Raw genomic sequence first — 9,738 nt, 5'->3', positions numbered from 1 at the left:
CGTATTTTCCACCAAGGCATCATCAACTGAAGACAACAAGTTCGTCATAAAGAGAGAGGACAATAGATAACCAGATGTTGATAGTCGTACATATCCTCTTAGATTCGCCTAGCTTGTCTCGAGAGCCAAACACTGTTTCACAAGAGGCTAACCTATGAGCACAAGCAAGCAAAGAAAGTAAAAAGAAAAAAGAAGAAGTAAAGTGAGAGAAAAACAAGTAAGCAAAGCAAGCAAGCAAGCAAACCAAACCAAGAAAGCAAGCAAGAAAACATGCAAACAAGAAGGCAAAGCAAAGAAGCAGACACTACTCCTACTCCTATGCAAAACAACGCATGGGCCTACTCACGTGAAGTGATATTTCCAATGCAGCCATCGGCGCATTGGCTGGCCCATGTTGGCGAAGGCATGGTTAACAAGAAATATATGCATGTAAACCAACGAACAAGAAAGATAGATCAACGAAGACTAACACACTCTGAGTTATAAAACATCCACAGAAAGAGCAAATGCACAAATCAAACATTCTGCAGACGTACCATGGTGTTGCGACTCACTGCGTGCAGACAGTAAATGTACACACTCTTTCTACTGTGACATACGAGTGAACATGAGAAATACCAACGGCTTATGATTTGCAAGCGCACTCATTGTGTAAGATTCCTCCAAAGCTTGAGCGACGGGATCATGTGATTTGAGTGGAGGAAGCGAAATATGGGTGTTTGATTAATCTTGACTACGAAGTAGAGAGTGATGAGGAGCCTTGGGTGTTTCAATTTTTTTTTTATCGGAAGTGGAACTAACCGCAGGATAGTGAGGGCCTGACATAACCATAAGCCTAGGCTGAAATGCCTCGAGAGCTTGTGGGGTTTCCACTCCGTTAATAGGTAAATCATCTGAGACAAGTGGCTTAAACAGATTAACGATGTGTGAATCAACATCGTGATCAAATGAAGAAGTATAGAGATCACGACAACCATGATTAGAAAATTCGGGATGTTCGTCGGTATCCTCATGATTTGATGAATCATGCAAAGGGGTATATGAAAAGCAAGGATGTTCACCCTTTGTGTTTTCATAAATGATAGATGACAGATGGGACATATTTTCAGAGGAATATGTGTCCTCTCCGCAATGTAATGACAGACTAACATCTAGTGTGTCCTGTGAACAATCGGAAGTAGAAACATCTGGAAATGAGTTTTCACAGGGATAATCAAAAGTGGTAGAATCACAAGGGATGTCAGGATATAGCCAATGAAGCGCAGATGGAAGGGAGTCATCCTTCACCGTGGGTTCCTCTTTAGATTCCTGCACACGCTCATCATGCATGATAGCGCAAGTTGGCTGCACAAGAGCAACTCTGTCGACAACTTGATCCTCATTCACAAGAAGTGTGGAGTCCTGAACGAAAGAACACAAGACAATATAATTTGGAGGATTAGCAGAACGCGGGGACGAAGGTTGAGGTAATAAGTCCACATGACAACCAGCGGGCTTACAAGGCAAACCTATGCAGATATCAAGAGTAGGTGGGGTAGGAGGATGTTACAATTCAACCAATGTGTGTGCATGTTCTCCATCATCACTCTGCGGTGGTGGAGTTGTTTGACGAGGGGGAGGCAAACAGTCACTTGTGACAACAACTGTGTCCGCTTGTGATTCCGCAGCTCCATCACCAAAGGATGTTGAGAGGGGTTCGAATGATTCTAAGAATTGCGAATTTTCAGATATATAAAGAAGATACTTAAATCTTCCATTGAGAAATTCCCAATCAATTTCATCTTCAGGAAATCGCCATGCGAGATTACAAAAGCGTGTGTGAAACTGTTCAATTGATTCATTAGGTGCTTTCCGTAATTTCATAATTTCTTTGTTGAGTGCTTTATGGTCAAAATGATTGAAAGCACAGTCTATCTCTGCAACTGGATGAGGGAGAGACTGAATAGACTTTCCAGGCAGCATGGCACACCAATGCATTAGGTGATCCAGGTTATCTTTTGTTTATAGATGCATGAAAAGAATTACATAAACAGTTTGTAGCTTAACCAAAGAGAAACTTAAATGTGCACATGTGAGAAGAAGAAGAAGAAACACATAAGCATGACAAGAAGACAAGAAGCTTGATAACGGAGTTCGTCCCTCCTAGACTACGTCTCCGGGCCCTGCTTGATCAATGGGGAGGCCTTCATTCATTAAAAATGGCATCAAAAGAAGTTACATTCGTCAAATTTACAAAATGGAGCATTATACCTCCATGCTGAAAAGTGCCCGAAAATTAGAGAGCTCTGTTGCAGAAACTGACACTATCAATGGATTCCTGTCGCTGAGAAGTGTAAAATCCATATAAAACTTGCCCAATTCTGAGTCTGGACCAAAATCACCCTCCTGCAAAAATTCTGCTCAAGCAAGGTTCCACCAATTTTTTTGAATGCTCAAGATTCCACCACCCTGTCTCAAAATTCGTGCCACTAATCTCCTCCTTGACCAATGGTAAAAAAATAAATGGATATAAAGTTTTATGACGGATTAATTCATAATATTGCTATGGGTTATTTTTATAAAATCCATATTTTACAAATCATTTACCAACTCAACTAAACTTTACTCAACATATAACATATATTATTTTTTTATTGTTGTTGGGGACGGGCCCGTACCTCACGGGACCACACCAATCCCTTCCCAGCTGATACGCATTAAATCCGGTGGCAGTTCGTTTTTTTATTATGGGAATGCGTGGTGGCTTTGGGTGGCGGGACCACATACGTGGCCGCCTTACCCAAGGCCCACCGCGGTCAACGTTCCATACCGTATCCCAACTTTACCATATGCGTTGGTTTGTTATGTCCACGTGAATGGGGGTGGATTAATATATACATTATGGTTTTGGTTTAACCATATATGTAACCATATTTCCCTCCGTTTGTTTCATATAACCATACCATGTGTTTTATATCGTATATGACTTGATCCTTGCCACGTATTTGTAATACGTTGGTTTTTTTGGTTATATGGGATATATATGTTTTGGTGTGGGTATAACCATATTATTATATGGTTTTTACATATATATATTTTGGGTTTTTGACTTATATATAGTTATTTTATTTTAATAACTATAATACAAATTTTGTCATATAGTTATTAATAATTCAAAAATGATTTTTTTGTTCTCTTATCCAGTTTTAGAAGGCCATTGGATGGATGCCAAGTGTCAAGCTGCCATGTGGGTCTTACGTGCTTACTGGGATGCCATGTGGTGCACTGTGGGCCCCATTTTTCCTTTGCCGTACCAATCTTTAAGGGGCTCTGTCTTTTGCATACGAGCTCAAATTGACGAACCGTTCGCGCCATTGCGATCAAGAAGACGAGCCCTTTCATTTGATGCCATCAACTACTCCTTTCTGTCATTTTGAATTTCGAGCCTTTATCCATCCCCTTGGTGTCTCGAGATCCTCCTAGATCATTAAGTGCCCTTGAAGCGTGTATGTGAATAGCACGCATGTCATGTAATATTCAAATATTTCATGCCTTTCACAGGAGCCTACAACGCCAACCGCGTGCCTAACCAAGGCTACTCGACCTCCACCATCGTATGTTTTATGCAACAAGTTATTCTAGAGGTCTTCCGAGATTTCAAAGTCATTTCCATAAGACATACACTCCGGAAGAGAAATTTTGTGTTTACTCATGATAAGTATGTGAAGATTCAAAATAGTTTGAGGAATCAGTTTGTCATCTAGCCCTCCTTCTAGCGCCAGAAATGTTGATGTACTGGACCCACCAACATTCAGGGGATCTCCCCGGTATGAAGTCCCAACTATACCTCACACTGTTTGGTGTAGGAGTCCCATCTAGTACGATGGCCTAGTTTCCATTATCTTAAAGATATGTCTTAGCTCTTGCTTATCAGCATGTGAGAGTGGTATGCTTTGTCTACGAACGTCGAGGTTCGCGTTCCTGGTGAGTGCTAGTTTTACTTGTGTCAAGGTTCCTTCACCGCAGAGGGATAGGGTGGAAGTGAGTCTCTAGCCGAAAGGGAAGAGTCCCAACTCTATCAGAGACACACAACACAACAGGACATGTGCAGCTTCCGGAAGAGTAGTCCACATGGATGCAGCAGTCACAAACAAATAATGAACGGATAGCATGTACAACACCTAGCATAGTAGTCCACGTGAGTGCGACGGTCGTTATAAAAAGTTTATGGGAATGGTTATGTCTAATGTCCGGCAAGGTAGCCCACACGGGCAAGACAACATTAACAACTTATACAACACATTTTCATAAGCATATGTATTAGAACAACCGAAATAGTTCAATTGTATAAACACAGGTTAAAGCAACATGCATTACAAGTGTTAAAAGAATAGTCTTACAAACAATTATAATACATGTGTGAAAACGTGTTGGCCTGTTAATAGGCTTTTGAATTAAACGAAAGTTCCAAGACACATCGGTACACCATACATCACTAACCCCGTAAGCGGGGCGTTGGAGCCACTGCTTGCTCCTCAAAGAAAAGATTACAGACTCTCAAGGCTATGTGGGAGGAGCCAAGGTGAAAAAGTCTTTTGCATGTAAAAATGAGGGGTATTTATAGCCAAGGGTAAAACTGACCCTTGTGATTGTTCAACTTCGCTCATGATTGTTTGACTTACATGACTCTTCAACTTCCCTCATGATTGCTTGACTTACATGACTCTTCAACTTTACATGTGGGTCTCTTGGACTTCTACATTACATTACATTGATTACTACAATATGGCCCACAACAGTGATGTGGTCGAGATGACTTGTGACACGAATCAACACGACTGTGCTGGTATGTTCATGCTGCTAGTGGTGTCCATGTCGCGCTGTAGTGCTGGTGAGTGGTGGATGTGCTCTTGGTGTATCATAGCTTCATCTCTGCATGGAAAGGTGTGCAAAGTATTCGATGGTCTTGGTGTTCGCTTGATGTTTTCACGTGCATGTTCGTCATTCGCTTATACTTTGACATGCTTCATGTGTTCGTCCGTTCGCGAACAAATCTCCTTGCATGTATTCCTTGTTCGTTTGTTCGTGAAACAATCTCCTCGCATGCATTCCTTGTTCGTCCGTTCGTGAACAAGTCTCCTCATATGTTCTCTCCTTGTTCACCCTGTTCGTCATCGCGTCATGTCTCATCCATGTACATGTATCTGCAATCACTTATGATGAGACGACATCAAATCCATAAATCTCCTAGTCTACCATGATGCATTATCGTTCACTTTCGGATGTAGGTGACTGGGAGAGATGATGAGGCTCTAAAACTGCGTAAGGAAGATTTCGCGTTAGGATGCGGGCTCGGGGTACTGCTAGTGAAATTGCGCAGAGGTCAATGGGAGATTGAGATGGAAAATCTGAATTAGCAATGACTGTCTGCGAAATCTGGCTCGGCTGCAGGGCAAATCTGCGCAATTTTTTCAATGAGGCAGTGCGGGAAGCAAAGGGGGGACTGGCAGCAAAAATTACGCAATTTCTCCGGGGAGCTGGCAACAGGTTGCAGGAGGCTTGCCTGGAAAAATTGCGCAATTTTTTTGGGGAGTTAGCAGCGGGCTGTGGGAGCCTCCTAGAAAAAACTATGCAATTGCTGGGAGGCTGACTTGCTAAAGATCCCATCGCAATTTCTGAGCTGAGTGGGATGATGGGCAGCTGGGAGACTTCTCATAAAAGCTGCACAATTTTTTGGGTGAGTAGTAGTCTGGCTAACTGGGTGACTAGCTTGAAAAAATGTGCAATTTTTTGAGGGAGACTGTTATAGACATTTTTGGGCACTGCAGCCCCAAGCATAAAATGTCCATAAACCAAGGGCTCCTAAGTCCCTAAAAGTGTTGTTCCAACCCCTAAAGGAACAAGGTCAACTGATTACAGCTTCTCCCAGAAGTTCTCCATGAAAAACTACTCAAAACTCGTCAAAACAGGATCATTTCACCTGCTCCATAGGCAAAGTGTGTTGCATCTCACCTAAGTACACTCAATGGGTGCGTTGCATTTCAAAAAGCCCTTCTATGGGGTGCGATGGGCGAGAAGAGACAAATGGCAGTGTCAATCCGCGAGGTGGAGAAGCATGGAATCTTCTAGAAACTTCTCCTGTGACACTTGCCTTTCTGAATTCGAGTAGGGATGAGTAAGAGATCATCAATCTCCAAGTGGAAGCAAGAACTATAAGAGGGAAGACACTAATCAAATGACAAGCTGACTCATCTCCCTTACAGATATCTATATATGGATCCCTCATCCCAGAGATCCAAGGCTAGATTTTTGCATCTTGTAAGGAATTGTTGTTGGTTTCTTGAGGCAACGTCATAGTGTTGGGTGATCTAAGCTTTGCATGAGGTGAAGAAGGGCTTACTTGCTGAGAGGATGATGCTGGGTCAGAACAACTGGTTGTAACTCTCTTGCCTCTTTCTTCATTATCAATAAAGCTATTCAAGTTTTCCTCCATACTCTTGTGTAATCTATGTTTTGTGCATTTGTATGGTCAATTTACATCTGATCCTAGATTGTTTATGATAATAGATCCATGTTCTCGTATAGTGTTATGCTGCTTTGATTCTACAGGTACTCTGTAAAGCTGGGTATACAAGGAAGCAAGTAGCAAAGGACTATCAGAAGAGAGAGGAATCGAGCAAGGAACCAAGCGCAAGACAGAGGTTGGTCTCCTTTATTCTTCTCTCATCTATCTTTAATAAAGGAAAACGAAAGTAGTTTTACTTTGTTTGTTTCTAAGGTAGCTACCACGCCTTAGTGGGATTAGCAGTTCTGCATAGACACTTTTCCCTATAACAAAATGGCGACTCCACTGGGGAGCGACCAGGTTGTTTGTCTATCTACATTTGTTTACTTTATAAACTTACTGACGGAGCCTGAAGTCGAGCCAGGTAGCTTTCGAACTGCATTTGCTATGCAAATGCAAAGTAGATAAATGCCGCTTCAGTCAATCTCCGGGTTTTGTTTATGAATTAAACAACTGATTTACAAACTCTCTAATTGCCCTTGTGGTGGCTCTAGTAACCTCCTTAGATCTACCCTTGTTGTTGATTTACTAATTACCACTTGCTCGGCCAAAATCCCTGAACTGAACTGCAAACTGTGACCCGGAACCCAAGCAAAGTCTCGTTTCTGGTCCAGCGCACTGTCTATTCTGTGAATCTCAAATTCAGCGCACTTCCCGAGTGTAGTAGGTGCGCTGCATTTCAAGTTCACTATGTTACAGGTGCGCTAATCAGACTAGGCATTGTTCCTAAATTTTGGTTTCTGTGTTCACTCTTTTCAGATCTATTCAAGAATTTTGCTACCTGTAGTCAGTACACCTCTGTTTGAAACCCCTTTCCTTGCTGTTATTCCGCCTCCATTGTGCAAAGAACTATAAATGTTTTTGTGTATTTGTTGAGTCATTTTCAGTTCTCCTTTGCAAAAAAGTAACGTAATTGTACTGTCGTTTCTTGATTTGAAACTGTCGCAAGTGTCGTTTTCAGTCATAGAAGAGAGTCTGATTGCTCTTGATAGTCGATTGCCCTGTTACTATTGTATTTGATCTCGATTAGTAGTTTTTCTAGTGTCGAAACCAAGTTTTCATTTCCAAATCGCAAAGTGTTGTCATTGTCTCCATTTTGATTTTGAAAAGAAACTTGTTAGTAGTTGTCACTTTGAAAAATAATTCAGATTTGAGCATTAGCTTTATTTTTATCATTCACATATTAAGAAGGCTGAAAAACAAATACATGCATGTGCATTTGCATTTAGACTGTTTGATTGGTTTGATTTAGGACAGTGCATATAGTGTGTGCTCTTTGCTCTTTGTTGAAAGAATTTTGTCTTTCTTTCCTTAGTAGCTAGGATTTTCATTGCACAAAGAAGATAAAATGACTGTTTATCATCTTAGATTACATTTTAGGAATTTTACATCTACATCACGCGGTGAACCTGAAAGGCAAATTTCTTAAGCAAGATCAACTATAAAATAAATTTATTGAATCTAACAACGCTTTGGAACCTAACGCACAACATCTAGAAGTCTAGGCTAGAGACGTATTCCGGCGTCGTAAAGCCTGGTAATTGTTGTTCTCACTGTTGGTTGGGTGATTCCTCCACTTTGAGACGATAAGCGCCAGTACGGACTTATGCTCCCACGTACCGTCGAGTATATTTTGGGAGACCACAATAGGCTTAATCCTTTATCCATAGGAAGCCGTGTCTGCCGCCCTATCGATCGCAATGCACTGAACACAGCATTCGGGAAGATTGACTGTCGTACCGTAAAAAGTATTCTGCAGTTTTGCGATTGGTTTGGTAATCCCTTTGTCTAGATTTCCAGAGCAGTCCCTTTCGTTCCTTTTCAGACTCCTTAACGGAAAAGGTCCATCTGAGCACTTGTCACTTCAGGCTCATTAAAAATCGAAGGCGACTAGAGTCATCTTTTGTTTTTTCTCGACTCTTTAAAATTGAAAAAACAAGTTGTGTCAAAGCGTCTAAAATTTATTTTAAACGGAATAATCATCACCTTTCCTACGTTGGTCTTAGGTTGAGAAAATGGAGTCCACCAACCAAGGAGTTCCCCTTGGAGGAAATCCTAGTCCCTTCTCCTCTTGGGGAGATGTTGGTGCACCCCATATGGCCACATTTTCACTTCCAGGATTGACAATTGGCTTGCCCGTATGGCTTTTCTCAACCTCCGTCGTTCAGAACACCGCAATTCCTGAACAATCGAGTCAGCAACTAGACAATTCCAGAGTTACCCCCCAACCCTCTACTTCATCCAATTCTTCCTCTCCTGCTTCCTCTTTGCTTGATGAGGCTGATAAAGCTAAAAATCAAGTACCAGAGAAGAAGAAGGAAAAGAAGAAGAAAGAGAAGAAGAAGAAGGAGCCAAAGGCGAAAAGGGGCAACCAAGCGTCGTCTAGCAAAAATCCGCACACTGCACCGACCAGGCCTAAATTTCCATGTGTCATTTGCAAAGGAGACCACTATCATAGAGATTGTCCCTGCATCCCTCGGATCTTAAGGGACTGGTCTCCTCGTTTGCACAACCCGGTGTCGTCAACCTCTAATGATCATGTTGAAAGCACACCGTCGACTAGTGAAAGTGAAGTCCCTGGACAAAAAGGAAAGTGCAGATTTCCTTGTAAACTGAGTGAAGGCGATCATGCCGTCCACCGTTGTCCCTTCTTAGACGAGGCTAAAAGAGTTTTGGACGATCGTCTGGTTTCACCGTTACGACTTCATCCTGGATATAAGAAACTCTTGCCGAGTCTGTCACTAGTTGAAAATCCGGCTGACCCGCCCAGGTGGTCGGCCGAAGCGTCTATCATTGAAGATAAACCATCTGAACCCATACCAGACGAAAGTCAAAAGGTCGAGGCGACAGTTGACCCGGTTTTGCCTTCAGAGGTTCCATCTTCAGATGATACAGTCACCGAAGAGAACAAGGATGATACCGTCCAAATTCTTTTCATAAGCACAGACTCCGATGAACATGGGGGCAATTTACCCATTCCTTTACCGCAGGAAGGAAGTTCGTCAAAGTCGTACCCGGCCGTCTATTCGGTCCCACCTCCAAGCAACCTAGTTGTTTCCTTCGACTGGAATAAGCTAGGCAGACCACGTTTACCGGCTAGTGTATCATTCCAAATCATTACTCAAGTATATAGAATGGTTATGGCCGGTACCATCATAGATGAAGGGGCTTCTGTGAGTATCCTTTCCTCGACT

The sequence above is a fragment of the Pinus tabuliformis genome, chromosome 6, assembly GCF_031772625.1.
Source record: "Pinus tabuliformis cultivar Carrire ecotype Pingquan chromosome 6, CPIR1, whole genome shotgun sequence".
NCBI lineage: Eukaryota > Viridiplantae > Streptophyta > Pinopsida > Pinales > Pinaceae > Pinus > Pinus tabuliformis.
Note: the sequence above shows the minus strand (reverse complement) of the source record.